At 62.8% G+C, this 9,692-nt stretch overlaps 1 long non-coding RNA gene across 1 annotated transcript; it reads left to right on the top strand.

Moving 5' to 3' along the window:
* The first annotated feature begins 4,107 nt into the window (after positions 1-4,107).
* Positions 4,108-9,057, top strand: LOC117801824. Its single transcript, XR_004624549.1, has 3 exons — positions 4,108-5,464; positions 5,748-6,389; positions 8,600-9,057. It is a non-coding gene; the product is annotated as an uncharacterized LOC117801824 (long non-coding RNA).
* The last annotated feature ends 635 nt before the right edge of the window (positions 9,058-9,692 follow it).

The following is a 9,692-nucleotide window of genomic DNA, read 5'->3' as shown; positions in this document are numbered from 1 at the left end:
CCGGAGCCCCAGAATCTTGCTTTCAGCCTTGGTTTTCCAGTAGAACCTGCTCTCAGGGATGGGTTTGGCTGCCGGAGTTTGTCGAGTGCTGGCCAGGGTGCGTGCTGGGACCCAGGGGGGCTCAGAGGCGCCTGGGGCCCGGGCTGTCTGCGCCAGGGGACAGGGACGTGTGAGGCTAGAGCCCCCTGGACCGCCGTGGCAGGTGTGGACCCCCCAGGCCAGCCCGTGGGTCCGGGATGGTGGACGGGCCACACACGTCAGCAGGAAGGCCCCAGTGGCCCGTCCCTGCTTCTGCTTTGCCTTTTCAGTGCCCCACACGAGAACAGTGGGTCCACACGAGAACAAAACAGCCAGATCTTCTCAGCGGGCCGTGCAGCTTCCCTCCTCCCTCAGTCCCCCCCCCAGCAGCCCCCTAAGGGCCTTTCTAGACCCCTACCCTCCCTCGCCGGCTCCAGATATCCTCAGGAATGCCCATCCATGTCCTGTCCTCAGAGACTGGGACGTTTTCCGTGACCCTTGTTTTCTAAACTATGTGTACTTGTTAGGACCCCCCCACGGGACTGTCCCTGCTGGGAGCAGGCTTGGTCTTTGGTCTGCCTGATTTGTCACCCAGGAGGGCCGAGAGGATCTGTGGCCCTGTTACCCCTTCACTGCCAGTGGGGGTGTGCAGGAGGCTGGCAGCAGGCGGGACCAGGGCTCAGGATGGGGGCCCGGACAGGCTTAGAACGGGGACTAGAGGGGCTTAGAACGGGGGCCAGACGGGCTCAGAACAGGGGCCAGGTGGGCTCAGAACGGGGGGCCGGATGGGCTTAGAATGGGGGGCTGGATGGGCTTAGAACGGGGGCTGGAGGGGCTCAGAATGGGGGCCAGGTGGGCTCAGAACGGGCCAGGTGGGCGCACATGCTACCTGTCGGACATTGCCACCAAAGAAACTGAACCCGGCTGGCTTCCAGCTTATCATGGGGATCTGGGTTCCCTGGCTGCGGGCAGTGTTCGCCGCCGCGCCTCGGAATTCGTTATCAGCCACGTGGCCAAGCCCTGCATACGCTCCTCATCCCTCCTGTCCTGCTTTCCCTGCCGCCCGGCCCTGCCTCCACCAGCTCCCTTATCAGAGGCCTCATCCCGGAGCCAAATCCTCAGCAGCTGGGGGGAGGGGGGCACGCTGGCCTCGCTGAGGGCAGCAGCCCCTGGGGACGGCTGTGACCTAGAATCAGCACACCAGGTGTGCCAGCATCCAGCCCGCCCAGCCTCAGTGCTGGGGAGTGACTCCCTCGTGCCCACTGGACAGTTGGGGACCTGGACTCAGGGAGGCCACGTCGGGGAGGGGCCAAGACCCCGGGCACTGGGGTGTCTCCTCGCTCACACACCGAACCCGCCCAGTCTGAGGCCAAGGCACAAAGCCTGATGCCAAGACCTTGGGGTCACTACTGACTTGGCCCAGAAGCCTTGACCCCAAGGTGGGGGTGGGGGGGTTGCAGCAAGATCTTAGAGGCCAATGAGACCTCATTAGAGCCCCAGGGCAGCCTGGCCTCCAGTCCCTAGCTTCCCTCGAAGATGGCGTGAGGCTTGGCCCAGGTAGCCCCCGCCCCACCATTGTACAGCCCTGTGCTCCGGGCCGCTCCCCGCCCTCCCCATCCCCTCCGCAAGCCGGCGAGGGCAAAAGCTGCCCTGTGCGGCCACAAAGGGCAGGGCTCAAGTCTCTGTCCGTGGCTGTGTGGCTTAGAGGATGTGTCCCCACCTCTCTGAGGTCCCACTGCTTCTCAAGTTCAAGGAAAGGCATCACATAGGGACTCGGGCCAGGCGCTGGACCACAGCTGTGTGGGCAGTTGGGTAAGAGCACAAACTTCGTGTTTAAGTCTGAAATGAGAACAGAATGCTCTGGGGCCCTCGAAAGAGGGAGACCTCGCCCCTGGGGGCTCAGGCAGAACTCCCCAGAAAGGGGGATAAAATGGGCCTGTCCCACTTAACCATATCTGCCCTAGAGAGTCTGTTTGACCGGGTTTGTGGAAGACTGGGAATAACCCGGCTGCCCGTTACCAGCAGGTCTGCCACGTAAACTCAGCTTCCTCCAACCAAGTGGGAAGCGACATCCTACAAAGAGGAAGCCCCTCCACGCGGGGTCGATGGATAGAGCCACACGTTCTCTGCAGCAAGAGGGGGAGCCTGTGCACCCCTCAGGCCGGGGACTTGGTTTGAGGATCAGAATACAGCGGATTGGGCCTTGAGCGTCCCCTCTCCGCCTGCGGCGTGCGCCACCGTGGAAGGAAGCTGGGCCCCCCGACCCCAGGCTCACGGCCGGCACCGCCCGCCCCCGCGCAGGCGCCCCCGCGGGGGTGGGACACCCCCCCGGAGTCAGCCAGGCTACGGCAGCAGCACGTGCAGCCCACCCACAGAGTCACGAGGAGAAACGGCCGATGCCGCTGAGTCGGGGTGTTTGTGCCGCGGCCGCAGGCCTCCGGGGCTTACCGACAGTGACACAGAGCTGGGCACACCGGTTCCTGTGCTCTGACCCCGTTTACTCAAGACCTTAGTGGTCAGGAAGGCCTCGTGTTTCTGTGCTTTTAAACGTAGAAAGGTCTGGAAGGATCGTGCTGACCTGGAACTTACCTAGGGTGGGGGAGGCGTTAGCTTCTTGTTAACGTTTTAACGTATGACAAGGAGAGATTGAATATTTAATATTATATTGAAATTTTAATATTTTACGAGAAGCCAGAGAAAGAGAAGATCAGAAACGGAGATGCAGGGGCGCCTGGGTGGCACAGCGGTTAAGCGTCTGCCTTCGGCTCAGGGCGTGATCCCGGCGTTATGGGATCGAGCCCCACACCAGGCTCCTCTGCTATGAGCCTGCTTCTTCCTCTCTCACTCCCCCTGCTTGTGTTCCCTCTCTCGCTGGCTGTCTCTATCTCTGTCACATAAATAAATAAAATCTTTAAAAAATAAAAAAAATTAAAAAAAAAGAAACGGAGATGCAGGGGGAGATGTGGGGAGACAGCAGAGGCAGAGTAGAGAGGGAGATGGAATGAGGGCAAGGCAGCCTGGCGGGCGACACTGGATCCCATCCTCCCGCCCTCCTGGCCCGGGTATAAATCCCCAGCTGCCCAGGCAGCCAGCCAGCCGGCGGCCATGCCCTGGGGAGGCTTCCCCCTCACCCCTGCCCGGATCCCGCCCTTTGAGCTCCCGGGCCACGGCCCTCACCGGCCTCGGCACACTGGACGGGCGCTGCGGCCAGCGGACCAGGGGCTGGCCCTGCTCCACGTGCGCACGGTCACCACGGTCCACGGCTTCCAGGTGCTGGCCGAGAGGCCTCGGGTGTTGTCGGCCGAGGCCCCACTCTGGGAGACGGTACCCGCGGCCCCAGCACACGCGGAGGGAGGGAGAGGCCCCGGCTGGAGCCCAGAGCAGCTGGAGATCTCCAGGACCCCACCCCACGGCAGATTCTGGAGTCTTCCAAAGGTGGACAGGATCCTGATGTCGCCCCCACCCTGCAGCTGCCTAGCACAATAGCTCTGGTAGTGGGATGGGCCAATGCACGCCTCCTGGTTCGCACAGGCCCCCCCCCAAACCCTGTCACTACCCCACTTCCAGATGAGGATGCTGTGGCCCCGCTGGTGGGCTGCCCCCAGCACCCTGTCCCGGACCCTTCCGGTGCTCTAAGGCCACCGAGGCTAACGTCCTCTCGCCGAGGCCCAAAGCGGGATGGGTGACAGCATGGGGGCGGGAGGGCACACAGGGAAAGAAGGTAACCGCCTGCCCTACCCGCCCTGGCCCCGGGAGCTCAGAGGGACCGTTCTCATTCTCACGCTCTGGGTGCCTTCCTGCCCCCAACAGCCAAGGGAAGACCTCCCTTCGACCCCCAAGCACCAGCAAAAGGACCTGGATGCCACCAAGTAGCGTGGGGCCGTCTGCTGCAGAGCCCGGAGCCCCCCGGCGTCCGTGTGTCACTGTGCGCGTCCAGGTCTCCTGGCCCGTGAGGCAGGAGAGGGCTCATTCGAGGACCCGGATATAAAGGGCTTTTGCACGCCGGGTGAGTTTGCAGGTGGAGGGGGTTCTCGGGTTCTCCGGGGGCCGGTGTGGGGGGGGCTGGTGTGGGGCGCCCACCACTGGAGGCTGGCGGGCTCCTTCTGTAAAGTTGCTGCCGCCTGCCGGCCACACACTGCCCGGTCCTCTACCCCCGAGCCACCCCTTGCCCTTTGGCCACAAACAAGGCGAAGGGCTTTTCAAGGTCAGGCATCCCCAGCACCGGACTGTGGCCAGCAGGCTCCTCCCTGTTTGCCCTTCCGTTCAAGCGGGTCAGTGTCTGGGCCTCAGCGACCTGGACCCCGGAATCCAGACCCCGCCAGGGCCTCCCAGCCCTAGAAACCTCCTGCACTGCGTTTGGTCCGCGGCGGGCCTGGGCCCGGTGTGGCTTCCGTGTGCGCCACAGAAAGTGCCCGCCTTCCCGCGGTCCGGACGTGTCCCCGGCGTGTCCTTGTCAGGGAATCTGGGCCTGTGTGGGGGAGCTCCCAGCCTGGTTCGGGGGACGTGGGTTCTTCCTGGGAGGGGCGACAGAGGAGCAGCTCATCGGCAGGCTGCGGGGGCTCCCCGAGTTCTCTGGCCAGAGCTTCGCCAGGTGGGTGGGGACTGCCCTGGAGCCCTGTGGCAGGACCGTGCGGGGTCCCTGCCGAGTCACGCTGCCACGGGAGCGCCCGAGCCACCGGCTGACGCCCTGAGATTCCGGGCATGCGGGCACGCAGAAGAACGCGTCTGGAGCTGGAGGACTGGGAGCAACCGCACCTTCAGGCGTCTGGGCTGACAGCTCAGGGATGAGGCATGACGGGGTGGAGGGGGTGGCAGGCCGCTGGCCGCCCGGGTTGCTGGGCCACCTGGTCCTCCCCACCCACTTCCAGAGCGGGCAGGATGGGGGTCCTGCACGGAGAGCGGCACAGGGCCAGGAACATGTCTGTTACGGGCTGGGGGCCTCGCCGGGGCTCAGGCTTAATGGGGTGCTGGCGTGTGCCAGGGTAATTACTCTTGTCCTTTAAAGCAGCTGGGGTCCCCTCGTGGCACACGTGGGAATTAACCGGATGCCACACCTGCAGGGAAAGAGCTGGAGCTCCCCGGCTCAGAGGCTGGCCGGGAGAGGCCCCGAGCCCCGGGGGGCTGAGACAAGCTCCCAGGGCGGACAGAAAATCTCTTCCCAAGACCAGGCCTGGACCTTCTGGCACAACCAAGAGTTTGGGAGCCACGAGGTGATTTCCCCACCACCAAGACAGAGGTCGGGTGGGACATGTCGATTGGGCTCCCCCTCTCCCATGACCATGCAGCAGGTCAGCAGCCGGGGGTCCAGACTGGGAAGTCAGGGAAGAAGTGCCTCTCGGGTCGATTCGAAAGTGAATAGGGTCACCTGCCCTAACCCCCAAGATGCGATGGTCTTCTGGGAGCATCCGGAAGCCTCGGGCCCATTGATCAGCCACGACCGTGACCGGTAAGACATGGGACCCCAGCCCTCTAAGGCCACGGCTATCCCTCTCCGAGGGTCCCATTTGTTCACACAGAGGACACGGTGTGGGAGGAGGTGGGTGCTTGGCCATTCCTGGCCCCAGGGTCGGGGCTCCCTTACTTTGGGGTCTTCTTTGGGGCGGCGTGAGGGGCCCCGAGGTGGGGCACGGGCCCCAAGGGCAGCGTCCAAGAGCCTGGCCAGCTTCCGTTCCTCCCGAGCCTGGAGGCCACAACCGGTCGCCAATCACTTGCTGTCTGGGGCCCTGCAGCGATCTTCTGGAGCTTTCTAGGAACATCGGGGGCTGACCGGCTTACGCAGCAGCCCCGGGATCAAGCACCCATCCTGAGGGCCTGGGGACGTACGTGGATCTCCGCAGCCCTTCCGCTGCGCGGGATTGGAAGAGGGCAGGATTTCCCTCCTCGTGGCGCCGTTCACTGGCTTGATGACACGCCCCTTCGCGCCCTCCCAGAGGCACGCCTCCTGGCGGTCCCCGAGGGCCAAGCCCTGCTGCCCAGGCTAGTGGTCCCACCTGGGGTCCGTCTGAGGTCCAGCCACCATCCCCAGTGGGTGCATGAGGGGAGAACGCTGGGGAGGGCACCTGCGCGGGTCCGCGCTCCGGCCCAGCTGCACAAACCCCCAGGTTCCAGCAGAGGGTGAGAGCGATGACCCAGGGGTCCCTCCAGGTGAGATCAAACGTCGGGGTCAGGCCCGTGAAGTCCTCCGTGAATGTGTCCCTGTCCTCAGAGAAACGACAGGGGCTCAGGGCATCGTTCTGACACGGAAGAGGGGATGTACTCTGGTTGTGCCCAGAGGCCCCCCCGCCACGTTGCCACGTTGCCACGTTGCCACGTTGGGAAGCCGGAACGGGAATCCTTCTGACTCGGCTCCAGTGACGGGGACAGATGCATTGGTAGGCGGGGACTCATGGCTCCAGCTGGGGCTAGAGGCAATGGGGTGTCCCTGTCGGTCTTGGGTTGTTCCCCGGGGTGAGCGACAGGCCTCGCGTCTGTGGGATTGCCCTGGGGGCCGTGAAGGCCAGGACGCGGGGGTCTCCGTACGCAGTGTGGTGTTTTGGAAAGACTAGCCTCTTCTGGCCGGACCTCCCCGCCCGCCAGGTTATGCGAGGGCCAAGCACGGCTATGGTAGTGGGTATACATCTTCCTTGTTAAGCGGCCTGGTAGGAGCTGGTCACAGTGTTTCCAGGTACGATCCAGGGGCATCTTTGGGGAGGACGTGGAGCCTTCCACGGCCTTCAGGCAGAGGCTGGCTCTGCACAGCAAAGGGGTTTCCAAATCAGCGAGGGTCCCTGTTACCCTCAGGAGGCCTGGGTCTGTCCGGGGAGGCTCTCCACAGAGCCATCGTGGTGGGGACGGGCATGCTGCGTGCCACCCTGGCCGGCCCTGCATCCCAGGGCGCTGGCCTTCCTGCAGAGCCCACAGGAACAATGTCTGATAATTCCCGGGGTGGACATCCTCATGACTCCAAGATCTCCAACTATCCCGTTTCCCGCGAGCTAGGGGGACAGTTAGGGACAAGCAGTGGCCACCCGGGAATCGGGGGTCCCCTGGATTGGTCACGCGGTCCTTGTCTGACAAGCTTCTACCTTGCTGTAGGCCGCGTGGAACAAACCCCCATCTCCCATTTTCCCCTGAACCCCTGAAATGTTTGGGCTGAATGGCATTCAGTTAAGAGGGGAAGGAGGCAAACCCGCAGGGAAAGATCTCGTTGGCGGTGTCCCTCGCTAGCGAGCTCTGCGGTGACCCTCACAGACACAGCCGTGAGTTGTGGGGTCAAAATTCCTGGTCACCTGAGTGCTTTCTGGGGGGAAGGAGCCAGTGTCCCTCTCCTCCTGGGGACTGGACACGGTCTCCCCGGGTAGGAGGGAGAGAGTGCAAGGGAGGAACGCTGAGCCGCGGCTCTCTGGCACAAGGGGAGATCCTCCGATGACGGGGGCAGCTCCACACGCGGTGACGTCAGGCCCACGCACGACACATGCTGTCAGGGGGCCTGGCAGATCTGGGCCCTGGGCCCTCGACCAACAGTGCCCGACCCAGGACGCCGCCAGAGGCTCGGATCTCGCGGGGAGGGAGGACGCGCGGGGGGGATGCTGCACAGGGGCTGAGCCAGGCGGGCAGGAAAGCTTACTGAGGCGAGAGGACGTGGACACATGGGAGCGGGGGCTCAGGGGAGAGCGGCGCCCGGGCGCAGGACTTTCACCACGTGGACAGTTGTTAACGAGGGGGAGGTGGAGCCCCTCCTTGGGGTGGGGATTTCGGCGCCTTTTCTTCCTCGTGTGTTCGTGTGTTCGGGGTCTCCGGCCTTCTGTGTCGCCAGCTGGGCCTTGACCGCGGGGTCCCGTGCTCCTTCTGGAGTGTTTCCGGATCAGGCCTGCAGGGCTCATGGGGCCGACTCCGGCTCTCAGTAAATGGGTGCCGTGCAGCTGAGCCTCTGCCTGGCCACCTCCATCGGGACCGGGTCAGCCCTGTGCCTCCCCTTCCACCACCCGCTGGTGCCCGCCCACCCTGCGCTGGCTGCTGCCCACCCCGGCGGGCAGGGGTCAGGACTCAGCCGGGCAGGTAGGGCCGGAGGCAGAAAGCATTCCCAGAGTGCCGGGAGGCCCCCACCCTGAGCTGAGAATCTGAGTCCCCTTCCCCCCCGCCAACCCCGGGGCCACACCCACCCGGGGGTCTGGCGGCCTCCCAAATCCACGCACCCCAAGCTGGCGCTCCGCCTGCCACCTCCCCAGCCGTCCTGGCCCCGGGTCTATCCCCACAGTCCCCCCACTTGCTCAGGCCGCACACCTTGGGGTCACCCTTGATGCCCCCCTCCCTGCACATCCCACCCATCAGCAAGTGCTGACGAGCCTCCCTTCAGAAGCACTCCTAAGGCAGTTAAGGAACCAAACACCAGCCCCAACGCTCAGAAAACTGAGGAGTAGGGAACAGTCCCAGTCTCCCCTCTCCCGCATTCACTCCACTGCACCCCAGCCACAGTGGGCTCCCTGCTGACTCTCCAGGGCATGGCTCTCGCTCCTGCCTCAGGACCTTTGCATGTGCTGTTTGAGCTCCTGAGCATGTTTCCTCCCACGTGTTCACAAAGCTCATCCCCCACTTCCTTCAGGCTGTTGTCCTTCCAAAGCAGCCCCCTTGATCCTCAACCGCCATCGGCATCTACACAGTGGGTCCCACTCGCCTGGAGGCTCTGCGAGGTGGGGACTGCATCGGGCTCCGTGAACGCTGTGATCCGGGTAGGACGCCAAGTCCTCCAGGGTCCACAGCGAGAGCTGGAGGATTGGTCCGCAGAATCCGAAGCGACTGGTTTCCTCCACAAATACGTCGTCGGCAGGGAGACAGAAAGAGAGGGTCAGACGCGGGGAGACCCTGTTCCTTAAACGAGACGTATGGAGCCAGTTTGGACCCCAGCCTGAGCAAAGGGAAAGCGTTCTACAAGACAATCAGGGAAATTGGGCTCTGGCTGGACATTGGAGAATATTCAGGAATGACTGTTAGTTGTTTTAAACAGTGATAACGGAATTGTTGGGTTTGGCTTGTTTTTCTTAAGTCCTTCTATTTTAGATATGGACAGAATTACGCGTGTCAGGGGTCCACGGCGACATCTACTGGGAGAGCTGCGAGGTCCTCGTGGAGCCCGAGGGCCCGTGGGCGGTGGGTTCACAGGGCTTCGCTGTATGACGCCCTCAGCTTTTGCTTGTGTTTGAAAATTCCCAGGGGCGCCCAGCTGGCTCAGTCTGTGGAGTGTGCGGGGCTTGATCTCAGGGTCGTGAGTTCGAGCCCCACACGGGGAGGAGAACCACTTAAAAAAGAAAAAAAAAACTTCATAACAAAAGTTATCATAAACAAGCAGTTCTCTTGGGATCTGTGGGGAGCTATTAATCTCTACATGTATCAGAGCACAGCGTGTTTTTTTAATGGTGGGTGGTGAATTCCACTCTCAGAGAAGAACTTGCTCTGTGGGGGGCTGTCACGTGTTCGGGGGACATTTCTTAGAGCTCATGGCTTCTGTACTTAGACTCCTCCCATGTGGCCGCACAAAGCCAATCCTCACACTCCCTGCCTAGAACCCTCTATGGCTCCCAACTTCTCTTCAGAAAAAATCTGAATGCCTTTTTTTTTAAAGATTTTATTTATTTAAGTGATTGCCACACCCAATGTGGGGCTTGAACTCACAACCCCGAGATTAAGAGTCACTCGCT

Source organism: Ailuropoda melanoleuca, chromosome 4 (assembly GCF_002007445.2).
Source record: "Ailuropoda melanoleuca isolate Jingjing chromosome 4, ASM200744v2, whole genome shotgun sequence".
NCBI lineage: Eukaryota > Metazoa > Chordata > Mammalia > Carnivora > Ursidae > Ailuropoda > Ailuropoda melanoleuca.
Note: the sequence above shows the minus strand (reverse complement) of the source record. Positions and strands in the feature narration are given on the sequence as shown.